Here is a 14,705-nt window from a genome sequence, read left to right on the forward strand (position 1 = left end):
AGGGCCTTATGGAAAGGGACACGTCTGTCACTGTGCTCCCCAAGAGCAAGTCTGGGGAAGGTGCATCACGCTGCCACGGGCAAAGAGAAGGAGCCGTTGGCTTTGTGTTCGGGAAACGGTCGCGATGAAGGAGAGTTGGCACTGGCAGGAACAGCGGGCCCCATTGTAAGACAAGTGTCACCATCTACCTGTGCTGAGGGTCGGAGGCCTTGCTGCTAAGGTGACAGAAGCGTATGACTATGGCAGGCAGGTGTGCTCCACACTGAGGAAGGAGTCTGGGCAGAAGGCAGGCCTGTCCTTTGTCTCTGGTCCCAAGGGGACAGCGTCACCTTGACCACCTGTGCCTAGGGCAGACTTGGGCTTGCCACCAAGCGCCATAGCTTCAACTCGCAGAAACAGCTCCCTGGACGAACGGGCAGACCGATGCTGTCTTCCTCAAGATGTGACAACGTTGTTGGTGTCAGGAAGTGTGCCGGGGTAGGAGGGGGGACAGACCCAAACAGATCCCCAGCCCAGTGCACGGGCAGTGTGCAGGGTTCATGTCGACTCTCCTCTCCTGTGGCGAAGGCACTGGCTTAGTCCCCGATTCCACGCGAGCGCTAGTGCAAAAGTCCTAGCCTTGCCTGTGCCAGGACATGAAGTGAGCATAGAGTGCCATCCTAGGCAACGCACGCTGCTGTTGGTTTTTGATTGTGCCTGCTTAGTTCAGTTGGTAAATCAGAGTCAGATCTGTAGGCTGCTGTGGCTGCTTGCCTTAGCCTAGTATTCGTAGGACGGTGGGAGAGCCCCGCATAGAGCGAAAGCCACTTTGCCCGGGCATCCCCTTTGGGAAGTCACAACTTTCGTTGGGAAATCAGAGTCGCGTCTGAGGGATGCTGTTGCTGCTTGCCTGAGTTAGACTTCCCTGCAAATTGTAATAAACCCGCATGGAGCGAAATCATCTATGGCCAGGCCTCCTCTCTGAGAAAGCAGAGCTTCGTTGGGCAATCAGTGTCGGGTTTTTAGGAAGCTGCTGCTTCTTGCCTGAGCTATTCTGCTGAGGACAGTGCAAGATACCCGCATGGAGCGAAATTCCCTTTCACCTAGCATCCCCTCTGCCAGAGAGAGAAGCGTGGTTGCACCTCTGGAAAGGGGCTTAAGGAAAGGGACACGTCTCTCACCGTGCTCCCCAAGAGCAAGTCTGGGGAAGGTGCAGCAGGCTGCCACGGGCAAAGAGAAGGAGCCGTTGGCTTTGTGTTCGGGAAACGGTCGCGATGCAGGAGAGTTGGCACTGGCAGGAACAGCGGGCCCGTTGTAAGACAAGTGTCACCATCTACCTGTGCTGAGGGACGGAGGCCTGGCTGCTAAGGGGACAGAAGAGTACGACTAGGGCAGGCACGCGTGCTCCACACTGAGGAAGGAGTCTGTGCAGAAGGCAGGCCGGTCCTGTGTCTCTGGTCCCAAGGGGACAGCGTCTCCTTGACCCCCTCTGCCTAGGGCAGACTTGGGCTTGCCACCAAGCGCCATAGCCGCAACTCGCAGAAACAGCTCCCTGGACGAACGGGCAGTCCGATGCCGTCTTCCTCCAAGATGTGACAACGTTGTTGGTGTCAGGAAGTGTGCCGGGGTAGGAGGGGGGACAGACCCAAACAGATCCCCATCCCCGTGCACGGGCAGTGTGCAGGGTTCATGTCGACTCTCCTCTCCTGTGGGGAAGGCACTGGCTTAGTCCCCGATTCCACGCGAGCTCTAGTGCAAAAGGCCTAGCCTTGCCTATGCCAGGACATGAAGTGAGCATAGAGTGCCATCCTAGGCAACGCACACTGCTGTAGGTTTGTGATAGACCCTGCTTAGTTCGGCTTGGCAGGGAGAACGCACGGCGCGAACATGGAGCCCCGGAAAGCAAGGCCCAAGATACACTAGCTCTCCCGCAGCTCTTCTTCTTTGAAGTGTCAGAGCGAATGCCCAAAGCCTTGCTGTGAAGCAGCAGCGAAGGACAGTTCGCGCCAGCTGAAAACCTCTGCGAACGTATAGCAGTAGCTGTAAATCAGAGTCGGATCTGTAGGCTGCTGTGGCTGCTTGCCTTAGCCTAGTATTCGTAGGACGGTGGGAGAGCCCCGCATAGAGCGAAAGCCTCTTTGCCCGGGCATCCCCTCTGGGAAGGCACAGCTTTCGTTGGGAAATCAGAGTCACGTCTGAGAGATGCTGCTGCTGCTTCCCTGATCTAGTGTCCACTGCACGTTGTAATAATCCCGCATGGAACGAAATCCTTCTATGCCCAGGCATCCTCTCTGGGAAAGCATAGCATTTCTTGGGCAATCAGAGTCGGGTTTGTGGGAAGCTGCTGCTCCTTGCCTGAGCTACTCTGCTCAGGACAGTGCAAGATACCCGCATGGAGCGAAATTTTCTTTTACCTAGCATCCCCTCTGCCAGAGAGAGAAGCGTGGTTGCACCTCTGGAAAGGGCCTGAAGGAAAGGGACACGTCTGTCACCGTGCTCACCAAGAGCAAGTATGGGGAAGGTGCATCACGCTGCCACGGGCAAAGAGAAGGAGCCGTTGGCTTTGTGTTCGGGAAACGGTCGCGATGAAGGAGTGTTGGCACTGGCAGGAACAGCGGGCCCGTTGTAAGACAAGTGTCACCATCTACCTGTGCTGAGGGTCGGAGGCCTGGCTGCTAAGGTGACAGAAGAGTATGACTATGGCAGGCAGGTGTGCTCCACACTGAGGAAGGAGTCTGGGCAGAAGGCAGGCCTGTCCTGTGTCTCTGGTCCAAAGGGGACAGCGTCTCCTTGACCACCTGTGCCTAGGGCAGATTTGGGCTTGCCACCAAGCGCCATAGCTTCAACTCGCAGAAACAGCTCCCTGGACGAACGGGCAGTCCGATGCCGTCTTACTCCAAGATGTGACAACGTTGTTGGTGTCAGGAAGTGTGCCGGGGTAGCAGGGGGGACAGGCCCAAACAGATCCCCTGCCCAGTGCACGGGCCTGTGCAGGGTTCATGTCGACTCTCCTCTCCTGTGGGGAAGGCACTGGCTTAGTCCCCGAATCCACGCGAGCGCTAGTGCAAAAGGCCTAGCCTTGCCTATGATAGGACATGAAGGGAGCATAGAGTGCCATCCTAGGCAACGCACGCTGCTGTTGGTTTTTGATTGTGCCTGCTTAGTTCAGTTGGTAAATCAGAGTCAGATCTGTAGGCTGCTGTGGCTGCTTGCCTTAGCCTAGTATTCGTAGGACGGTGGGAGAGCCCCGCATAGAGCGAAAGCCACTTTGCCCGGGCATCCCCTTTGGGAAGTCAGAGCTTTCGTTGGGAAATCAGAGTCGCTTCTGAGGGATGCTGTTGCTGCTTGCCTGAGTTAAACTTCCCTGCAAATTGTAATAAACCCGCATGGAGCGAAATCATCTATGGCCTGGCCTCCTCTCTGAGAAAGCAGAGCATTCGTTGGGCAATCAGTGTCGGGTTTTTAGGAAGCTGCTGCTTCTTGCCTGAGCTATTCTGCTGAGGACAGTGCAAGATACCCGCATGGAGCGAAATTCCCTTTCACCTAGCATCCTCTCTGCCAGAGAGAGAAGCGTGCTTGCACCTCTGGAAAGGGGCTTAAGGAAAGGGACACGTCTGTCACCGTGCTCCCCAAGAGCAAGTCTGGGGAAGGTGCAGCACGCTGCCACGGGCAAAGAGAAGGAGCCGTTGGCTTTGTGTTCGGGAAACGGTCGCGATGCAGGAGAGTTGGCACTGGCAGGAACAGCGGGCCCGTTGTAAGACAAGTGTCACCAGCTACTTGTGAAAACAGAGTCGCGTCTGAGGGATGCTGCTGCTGCTTCCCTGATCTAGTCTCCCCTACACGTTGTAATAATCCCGCATGAAATGAAATCCTTCTATGCCCAGGCACCCTCTCTGGGAAAGCATAGCATTCGTTGGGCAATCAGAGTCGGGTTTGTGGGAAGCTGCTGCTTCTTGCCTGAGCTAGTCTGCTCAGGACAGTGCAAGATACCCGCATGGAGCGAAATTTTCTTTTACCTAGCATCCCCTCTGCCAGAGAGAGAAGCGTGGTTGCACCTCTGGAAAGGGCCTTATGGAAAGGGACACGTCTGTCACTGTGCTCCCCAAGAGCAAGTCTGGGGAAGGTGCATCACGCTGCCACGGGCAAAGAGAAGGAGCCGTTGGCTTTGTGTTCGGGAAACGGTCGCGATGAAGGAGAGTTGGCACTGGCAGGAACAGCGGGCCCGTTGTAAGACAAGTGTCACCATCTACCTGTGCTGAGGGTCGGAGGCCTTGCTGCTAAGGTGACAGAAGCGTATGACTATGGCAGGCAGGTGTGCTCCACACTGAGGAAGGAGTCTGGGCAGAAGGCAGGCCTGTCCTGTGTCTCTGGTCCCAAGGGGACAGCGTCTCCTTGACCACCTGTGCCTAGGGCAGACTTGGGCTTGCCACCAAGCGCCATAGCTTCAACTCGCAGAAACAGCTCCCTGGACGAACGGGCAGTCCGATGCTGTCTTCCTCAAGATGTGACAACGTTGTTGGTGTCAGGAAGTGTGCCGGGGTAGGAGGGGGGACAGACCCAAACAGATCCCGAGCCCAGTGCACGGGCAGTGTGCAGGGTTCATGTCGACTCTCCTCTCCTGTGGCGAAGGCACTGGCTTAGTCCCCGATTCCACGCGAGCGCTAGTGGAAAAGGCCTAGCCTTGCCTATGCCAGGACATGAAGTGAGCATAGAGTGCCTTCCTAGGCAACGCACGCTGCTGTTGGTTTTTGATTGTGCCTGCTTAGTTCAGTTGGTAAATCAGAGTCAGATCTGTAGGCTGCTGTGGCTGCTTGCCTTAGCCTAGTGTTCGTAGGACGGTGGGAGAGCCCCGCATAGAGCGAAAGCCACTTTGCCCGGGCATCCCCTTTGGGAAGTCACAACTTTCGTTGGGAAATCAGAGTCGCGTCTGAGGGATGCTGTTGCTGCTTGCCTGAGTTAGACTTCCCTGCAAATTGTAATAAACCCGCATGGAGCGAAATCATCTATGGCCAGGCCTCCTCTCTGAGAAAGCAGAGCTTCGTTGGGCAATCAGTGTCTGGTTTTTAGGAAGCTGCTGCTTCTTGCCTGAGCTATTCTGCTGAGGACAGTGCAAGATACCCGCATGGAGCGAAATTACCTTTCACCTAGCATCCCCTCTGCCAGAGAGAGAAGCGTGGTTGCACCTCTGGAAAGGGGCTTAAGGAAAGGGACACGTCTGTCACCGTGCTCCCCAAGAGCAAGTCTGGGGAAGGTGCAGCAGGCTGCCACGGGCAAAGAGAAGGAGCCGTTGGCTTTGTGTTCGGGAAACGGTCGCGATGCAGGAGAGTTGGCACTGGCAGGAACAGCGGGCCCGTTGTAAGACAAGTGTCACCATCTACCTGTGCTGAGGGACGGAGGCCTGGCTGCTAAGGGGACAGAAGAGTACGACTAGGGCAGGCACGCGTGCTCCACACTGAGGAAGGAGTCTGTGCAGAAGGCAGGCCGGTCCTGTGTCTCTGGTCCCAAGGGGACAGCGTCTCCTTGACCCCCTCTGCCTAGGGCAGACTTGGGCTTGCCACCAAGCGCCATAGCCGCAACTCGCAGAAACAGCTCCCTGGACGAACGGGCAGTCCGATGCCGTCTTCCTCCAAGATGTGACAACGTTGTTGGTGTCAGGAAGTGTGCCGGGGTAGGAGGGGGGACAGACCCAAACAGATCCCCATCCCCGTGCACGGGCAGTGTGCAGGGTTCATGTCGACTCTCCTCTCCTGTGGGGAAGGCACTGGCTTAGTCCCCGATTCCACGCGAGCTCTAGTGCAAAAGGCCTAGCCTTGCCTATGCCAGGACATGAAGTGAGCATAGAGTGCCATCCTAGGCAACGCACACTGCTGTAGGTTTGTGATTGACCCTGCTTAGTTCGGCTTGGCAGGGAGAACGCACGGCGCGAACATGGAGCCCCGGAAAGCAAGGCCCAAGATACACTAGCTCTCCCGCAGCTCTTCTTCTTTGAAGTGTCAGAGCGAATGCCCAAAGCCTTGCTGTGAAGCAGCAGCGAAGGGCAGTTCGCGCCAGCTGAAAACCTCTGCGAACGTATAGCAGTAGCTGGTAAATCAGAGTCGGATCTGTAGGCTGCTGTGGCTGCTTGCCTTAGCCTAGTATTCGTAGGACGGTGGGAGAGCCCCGCATAGAGCGAAAGCCTCTTTGCCCGGGCATACCCTCTGGGAAGGCACAGCTTTCGTTGGGAAATCAGAGGCACGTCTGAGATGTGCTGCTGCTGCTTCCCTGATCTAGTGTCCCCTGCACGTTGTAATGATCCCGCATGGAACGAAATCCTTCTATGCCTAGGCATCCTCTCTGGGAAAGCATTGCATTTGTTGGGCAATCAGAGTCGGGTTTGTGGGAAGCTGCTGCTCCTTGCCTGAGCTACTCTGCTCAGGACAGTGCAAGATACCCGCATGGAGCGAAATTTTCTTTTACCTAGCATCCCCTCTGCCAGAGAGAGAAGCGTGGCTGCACCTCTGGAAAGGGCCTGAAGGAAAGGGACACGTCTGTCACCGTGCTCCCCAAGAGCAAGTCTGGGGAAGGTGCATCACGCTGCCACGGGCAAAGAGAAGGAGCCGTTGGCTTTGTGTTCGGGAAACGGTCGCGATGAAGGAGAGTTGGCACTGGCAGGAACAGCGGGCCCGTTGTAAGACAAGTGTCACCATCTACCTGTGCTGAGGTTCGGAGGCCTGGCTGCTAAGGTGACAGAAGAGTATGACTATGGCAGGCAGGTGTGCTCCACACTGAGGAAGGAGTCTGGGCAGAAGGCAGGCCTGTCCTGTGTCTCTGGTCCCAAGGGGACAGCGTCTCCTTGACCACCTGTGCCTAGGGCAGACTTGGGCTTGCCACCAAGCGCCATAGCTTCAACTCGCAGAAACAGCTCCCTGGACGAACGGGCAGTCCGATGCCGTCTTCCTCCAAGATGTGACAACGTTGTTGGTGTCAGGAAGTGTGCCGGGGTAGCAGGGGGGACAGGCCCAAACAGATCCCCTGCCCAGTGCACGGGCCTGTGCAGGGTTCATGTCGACTCTCCTCTCCTGTGGGGAAGGCACTGGCTTAGTCCCCGAATCCACGCGAGCGCTAGTGCAAAAGGCCTAGCCTTGCCTATGATAGGACATGAAGGGAGCATAGAGTGCCATCCTAGGCAACGCACGCTGCTGTTGGTTTTTGATTGTGCCTGCTTAGTTCAGTTGGTAAATCAGAGTCAGATCTGTAGGCTGCTGTGGCTGCTTGCCTTAGCCTAGTATTCGTAGGACGGTGGGAGAGCCCCGCATAGAGCGAAAGCCACTTTGCCCGGGCATCCCCTTTGGGAAGTCACAGCTTTCGTTGGGAAATCAGAGTCGCTTCTGAGGGATGCTGTTGCTGCTTGCCTGAGTTAGACTTCCCTGCAAATTGTACTAAACCCGCATGGAGCGAAATCATCTATGGCCTGGCCTCCTCTCTGAGAAAGCAGAGCATTCGTTGGGCAATCAGTGTCGGGTTTTTAGGAAGCTGCTGCTTCTTGCCTGAGCTATTCTGCTGAGGACAGTGCAAGATACCTGCATGGAGCGAAATTCCCTTTCACCTAGCATCCCCTCTGCCAGAGAGAGAAGCGTGGTTGCACCTCTGGAAAGGGGCTTAAGGAAAGGGACACGTCTGTCACCGTGCTCCCCAAGAGCAAGTCTGGGGAAGGTGCAGCACGCTGCCACGGGCAAAGAGAAGGAGCCGTTGGCTTTGTGTTCGGGAAACGGTCGCGATGCAGGAGAGTTAGCACTGGCAGGAACAGCGGGCCCGTTGTAAGACAAGAGTCACCAGCTACTTGTGAAAACAGAGTCACGTCTGAGGTTTGCTGCTGCTGCTTCCCTGATCTAGTGTCCCCTGCACGTTGTAATAATCCCGCATGGAACGAAATCCTTCTATGCCCAGGCATCCTCTCTGTGAAAGCATAGCATTCGTTGGGCAATCAGAGTCGGGTTTGTGGGAAGCTGCTGCTTCTTGCCTGAGCTACTCTGCTCAGGAGAGTGCAAGATACCCGCATGGAGCGAAATTTTCTTTTACCTAGCATCCCCTCTGCCAGAGAGAGAAGCGTGGTTGCACCTCTGGAAAGGGCCTTAAGGAAAGGGACACGTCTGTCACCGTGCTCCCCAAGAGCAAGTCTGGGGAAGGTGCAGCACGCTGCCACGGGCAAAGAGAAGGAGCCGTTGGCTTTGTGTTCGGGAAACGGTCACGATGCAGGAGAGTTGGCACTGGCAGGAACAGCGGGCCAGTTGTAAGACAAGTGTCACCAGCTACTTGTGAAAACAGAGTCGCGTCTGAGGGATGCTGCTGCTGCTTCCCTGATCTAGTCTCCCCTGCACGTTGTCATAATCCCGCATGGAACGAAATCCTTCTATGCCCAGGCATCCTCTCTGTGAAAGCATAGCATTCGTTGGGCAATCAGAGTCGGGTTTGTGGGAAGCTGCTGCTTCTTGCCTGAGCTAGTCTGCTCAGGACAGTGCAAGATACCCGCATGGAGCGAAATTATCTTTTACCTAGCATCCCCTCTGCCAGAGAGAGAAGCGTGGTTGCACCTCTGGAAAGGGCCTTATGGAAAGGGACACGTCTGTCACTGTGCTCCCCAAGAGCAAATCTGGGGAAGGTGCATCACGCTGCCACGGGCAAAGAGAAGGAGCCGTTGGCTTTGTGTTCGGGAAACGGTCGCGATGCAGGAGAGTTGGCACTGGCAGGAACAGCGGGCCCGTTGTAAGACAAGTGTCACCATCTACCTGTGCTGAGGGTCGGAGGCCTGGCTGCTAAGGTGACAGAAGAGTATGACTATGGCAGGCAGGTGTGCTCCACACTGAGGAAGGAGTCTGGGCAGAAGGCAGGCCTGTCCTGTGTCTCTGGTCCCAAGGGGACAGCGTCTCCTTGACCACCTGTGCCTAGGGCAGACTTGGGCTTGCCACCAAGCGCCATAGCTTCAACTCGCAGAAACAGCTCCCTGGACGAACGGGCAGTCCGATGCCGTCTTCCTCCAAGATGTGACAACGTTGTTGGTGTCAGGAAGTGTGCCGGGGTAGCAGGGGGGACAGACCCAAACAGATCCCCAGCCCAGTACACGGGCCTGTGCAGGGTTCATGTCGACTCTCCTCTCCTGTGGGGAAGGCACTGGCTTAGTCCCCGAATCCACGCGAGCGCTAGTGCAAAAGGCCTAGCCTTGCCTATGATAGGACATGAAGGGAGCATAGAGTGCCATCCTAGGCAACGCACGCTGCTGTTGGTTTTTGATTGTGCCTGCTTAGTTCAGTTGGTAAATCAGAGTCAGATCTGTAGGCTGCTGTGGCTGCTTGCCTTAGCCTAGTATTCGTAGGACGGTGGGAGAGCCCCGCATAGAGCGAAAGCCACTTTGCCCGGGCATCCCCTTTGGGAAGTCACAGCTTTCGTTGGGAAATCAGAGTCGCTTCTGAGGGATGCTGTTGCTGCTTGCCTGAGTTAGACTTCCCTGCAAATTGTAATAAACCCGCATGGAGCGAAATCATCTATGGCCTGGCCTCCTCTCTGAGAAAGCAGAGCATTCGTTGGGCAATCAGTGTCGGGTTTTTAGGAAGCTGCTGCTTCTTGCCTGAGCTATTCTGCTGAGGACAGTGAAAGATACCCGCATGGAGCGAAATTCCCTTTCACCTAGCATCCCCTCTGCCAGAGAGAGAAGCGTGCTTGCACCTCTGGAAAGGGGCTTAAGGAAAGGGACACGTCTGTCACCGTGCTCCCCAAGAGCAAGTCTGGGGAAGGTGCAGCACGCTGCCACGGGCAAAGAGAAGGTGCCGTTGGCTTTGTGTTCGGGAAACGGTCGCGATGCAGGAGAGTTGGCACTGGCAGGAACAGCGGGCCCGTTGTAAGACAAGTGTCACCAGCTACTTGTGAAAACAGAGTCGCGTCTGAGGGATGCTGCTGCTGCTTCCCTGATCTAGTCTCCCCTACACGTTGTAATAATCCCGCATGAAATGAAATCCTTCTATGCCCAGGCACCCTCTCTGGGAAAGCTTAGCATTCGTTGGGCAATCAGAGTCGGGTTTGTGGGAAGCTGCTGCTTCTTGCCTGAGCTAGTCTGCTCAGGACAGTGCAAGATACCCACATGGAGCGAAATTTTCTTTTACCTAGCATCCCCTCTGCCAGAGAGAGAAGCGTGGTTGCACCTCTGGAAAGGGCCTTATGGAAAGGGACACGTCTGTCACTGTGCTCCCCAAGAGCAAGTCTGGGGAAGGTGCATCACGCTGCCACGGGCAAAGAGAAGGAGCCGTTGGCTTTGTGTTCGGGAAACGGTCGCGATGAAGGAGAGTTGGCACTGGCAGGAACAGCGGGCCCCATTGTAAGACAAGTGTCACCATCTACCTGTGCTGAGGGTCGGAGGCCTTGCTGCTAAGGTGACAGAAGCGTATGACTATGGCAGGCAGGTGTGCTCCACACTGAGGAAGGAGTCTGGGCAGAAGGCAGGCCTGTCCTTTGTCTCTGGTCCCAAGGGGACAGCGTCACCTTGACCACCTGTGCCTAGGGCAGACTTGGGCTTGCCACCAAGCGCCATAGCTTCAACTCGCAGAAACAGCTCCCTGGACGAACGGGCAGACCGATGCTGTCTTCCTCAAGATGTGACAACGTTGTTGGTGTCAGGAAGTGTGCCGGGGTAGGAGGGGGGACAGACCCAAACAGATCCCCAGCCCAGTGCACGGGCAGTGTGCAGGGTTCATGTCGACTCTCCTCTCCTGTGGCGAAGGCACTGGCTTAGTCCCCGATTCCACGCGAGCGCTAGTGCAAAAGTCCTAGCCTTGCCTGTGCCAGGACATGAAGTGAGCATAGAGTGCCATCCTAGGCAACGCACGCTGCTGTTGGTTTTTGATTGTGCCTGCTTAGTTCAGTTGGTAAATCAGAGTCAGATCTGTAGGCTGCTGTGGCTGCTTGCCTTAGCCTAGTATTCGTAGGACGGTGGGAGAGCCCCGCATAGAGCGAAAGCCACTTTGCCCGGGCATCCCCTTTGGGAAGTCACAACTTTCGTTGGGAAATCAGAGTCGCGTCTGAGGGATGCTGTTGCTGCTTGCCTGAGTTAGACTTCCCTGCAAATTGTAATAAACCCGCATGGAGCGAAATCATCTATGGCCAGGCCTCCTCTCTGAGAAAGCAGAGCTTCGTTGGGCAATCAGTGTCGGGTTTTTAGGAAGCTGCTGCTTCTTGCCTGAGCTATTCTGCTGAGGACAGTGCAAGATACCCGCATGGAGCGAAATTCCCTTTCACCTAGCATCCCCTCTGCCAGAGAGAGAAGCGTGGTTGCACCTCTGGAAAGGGGCTTAAGGAAAGGGACACGTCTCTCACCGTGCTCCCCAAGAGCAAGTCTGGGGAAGGTGCAGCAGGCTGCCACGGGCAAAGAGAAGGAGCCGTTGGCTTTGTGTTCGGGAAACGGTCGCGATGCAGGAGAGTTGGCACTGGCAGGAACAGCGGGCCCGTTGTAAGACAAGTGTCACCATCTACCTGTGCTGAGGGACGGAGGCCTGGCTGCTAAGGGGACAGAAGAGTACGACTAGGGCAGGCACGCGTGCTCCACACTGAGGAAGGAGTCTGTGCAGAAGGCAGGCCGGTCCTGTGTCTCTGGTCCCAAGGGGACAGCGTCTCCTTGACCCCCTCTGCCTAGGGCAGACTTGGGCTTGCCACCAAGCGCCATAGCCGCAACTCGCAGAAACAGCTCCCTGGACGAACGGGCAGTCCGATGCCGTCTTCCTCCAAGATGTGACAACGTTGTTGGTGTCAGGAAGTGTGCCGGGGTAGGAGGGGGGACAGACCCAAACAGATCCCCATCCCCGTGCACGGGCAGTGTGCAGGGTTCATGTCGACTCTCCTCTCCTGTGGGGAAGGCACTGGCTTAGTCCCCGATTCCACGCGAGCTCTAGTGCAAAAGGCCTAGCCTTGCCTATGCCAGGACATGAAGTGAGCATAGAGTGCCATCCTAGGCAACGCACACTGCTGTAGGTTTGTGATAGACCCTGCTTAGTTCGGCTTGGCAGGGAGAACGCACGGCGCGAACATGGAGCCCCGGAAAGCAAGGCCCAAGATACACTAGCTCTCCCGCAGCTCTTCTTCTTTGAAGTGTCAGAGCGAATGCCCAAAGCCTTGCTGTGAAGCAGCAGCGAAGGACAGTTCGCGCCAGCTGAAAACCTCTGCGAACGTATAGCAGTAGCTGTAAATCAGAGTCGGATCTGTAGGCTGCTGTGGCTGCTTGCCTTAGCCTAGTATTCGTAGGACGGTGGGAGAGCCCCGCATAGAGCGAAAGCCTCTTTGCCCGGGCATCCCCTCTGGGAAGGCACAGCTTTCGTTGGGAAATCAGAGTCACGTCTGAGAGATGCTGCTGCTGCTTCCCTGATCTAGTGTCCACTGCACGTTGTAATAATCCCGCATGGAACGAAATCCTTCTATGCCCAGGCATCCTCTCTGGGAAAGCATAGCATTTCTTGGGCAATCAGAGTCGGGTTTGTGGGAAGCTGCTGCTCCTTGCCTGAGCTACTCTGCTCAGGACAGTGCAAGATACCCGCATGGAGCGAAATTTTCTTTTACCTAGCATCCCCTCTGCCAGAGAGAGAAGCGTGGTTGCACCTCTGGAAAGGGCCTGAAGGAAAGGGACACGTCTGTCACCGTGCTCACCAAGAGCAAGTATGGGGAAGGTGCATCACGCTGCCACGGGCAAAGAGAAGGAGCCGTTGGCTTTGTGTTCGGGAAACGGTCGCGATGAAGGAGTGTTGGCACTGGCAGGAACAGCGGGCCCGTTGTAAGACAAGTGTCACCATCTACCTGTGCTGAGGGTCGGAGGCCTGGCTGCTAAGGTGACAGAAGAGTATGACTATGGCAGGCAGGTGTGCTCCACACTGAGGAAGGAGTCTGGGCAGAAGGCAGGCCTGTCCTGTGTCTCTGGTCCAAAGGGGACAGCGTCTCCTTGACCACCTGTGCCTAGGGCAGATTTGGGCTTGCCACCAAGCGCCATAGCTTCAACTCGCAGAAACAGCTCCCTGGACGAACGGGCAGTCCGATGCCGTCTTACTCCAAGATGTGACAACGTTGTTGGTGTCAGGAAGTGTGCCGGGGTAGCAGGGGGGACAGGCCCAAACAGATCCCCTGCCCAGTGCACGGGCCTGTGCAGGGTTCATGTCGACTCTCCTCTCCTGTGGGGAAGGCACTGGCTTAGTCCCCGAATCCACGCGAGCGCTAGTGCAAAAGGCCTAGCCTTGCCTATGATAGGACATGAAGGGAGCATAGAGTGCCATCCTAGGCAACGCACGCTGCTGTTGGTTTTTGATTGTGCCTGCTTAGTTCAGTTGGTAAATCAGAGTCAGATCTGTAGGCTGCTGTGGCTGCTTGCCTTAGCCTAGTATTCGTAGGACGGTGGGAGAGCCCCGCATAGAGCGAAAGCCACTTTGCCCGGGCATCCCCTTTGGGAAGTCAGAGCTTTCGTTGGGAAATCAGAGTCGCTTCTGAGGGATGCTGTTGCTGCTTGCCTGAGTTAAACTTCCCTGCAAATTGTAATAAACCCGCATGGAGCGAAATCATCTATGGCCTGGCCTCCTCTCTGAGAAAGCAGAGCATTCGTTGGGCAATCAGTGTCGGGTTTTTAGGAAGCTGCTGCTTCTTGCCTGAGCTATTCTGCTGAGGACAGTGCAAGATACCCGCATGGAGCGAAATTCCCTTTCACCTAGCATCCTCTCTGCCAGAGAGAGAAGCGTGCTTGCACCTCTGGAAAGGGGCTTAAGGAAAGGGACACGTCTGTCACCGTGCTCCCCAAGAGCAAGTCTGGGGAAGGTGCAGCACGCTGCCACGGGCAAAGAGAAGGAGCCGTTGGCTTTGTGTTCGGGAAACGGTCGCGATGCAGGAGAGTTGGCACTGGCAGGAACAGCGGGCCCGTTGTAAGACAAGTGTCACCAGCTACTTGTGAAAACAGAGTCGCGTCTGAGGGATGCTGCTGCTGCTTCCCTGATCTAGTCTCCCCTACACGTTGTAATAATCCCGCATGAAATGAAATCCTTCTATGCCCAGGCACCCTCTCTGGGAAAGCATAGCATTCGTTGGGCAATCAGAGTCGGGTTTGTGGGAAGCTGCTGCTTCTTGCCTGAGCTAGTCTGCTCAGGACAGTGCAAGATACCCGCATGGAGCGAAATTTTCTTTTACCTAGCATCCCCTCTGCCAGAGAGAGAAGCGTGGTTGCACCTCTGGAAAGGGCCTTATGGAAAGGGACACGTCTGTCACTGTGCTCCCCAAGAGCAAGTCTGGGGAAGGTGCATCACGCTGCCACGGGCAAAGAGAAGGAGCCGTTGGCTTTGTGTTCGGGAAACGGTCGCGATGAAGGAGAGTTGGCACTGGCAGGAACAGCGGGCCCGTTGTAAGACAAGTGTCACCATCTACCTGTGCTGAGGGTCGGAGGCCTTGCTGCTAAGGTGACAGAAGCGTATGACTATGGCAGGCAGGTGTGCTCCACACTGAGGAAGGAGTCTGGGCAGAAGGCAGGCCTGTCCTGTGTCTCTGGTCCCAAGGGGACAGCGTCTCCTTGACCACCTGTGCCTAGGGCAGACTTGGGCTTGCCACCAAGCGCCATAGCTTCAACTCGCAGAAACAGCTCCCTGGACGAACGGGCAGTCCGATGCTGTCTTCCTCAAGATGTGACAACGTTGTTGGTGTCAGGAAGTGTGCCGGGGTAGGAGGGGGGACAGACCCAAACAGAT

The sequence above is a fragment of the Neovison vison genome, chromosome 11 (genome assembly GCF_020171115.1).
Source record: "Neovison vison isolate M4711 chromosome 11, ASM_NN_V1, whole genome shotgun sequence".
Taxonomy (NCBI): Eukaryota; Metazoa; Chordata; class Mammalia; order Carnivora; family Mustelidae; genus Neogale; species Neogale vison.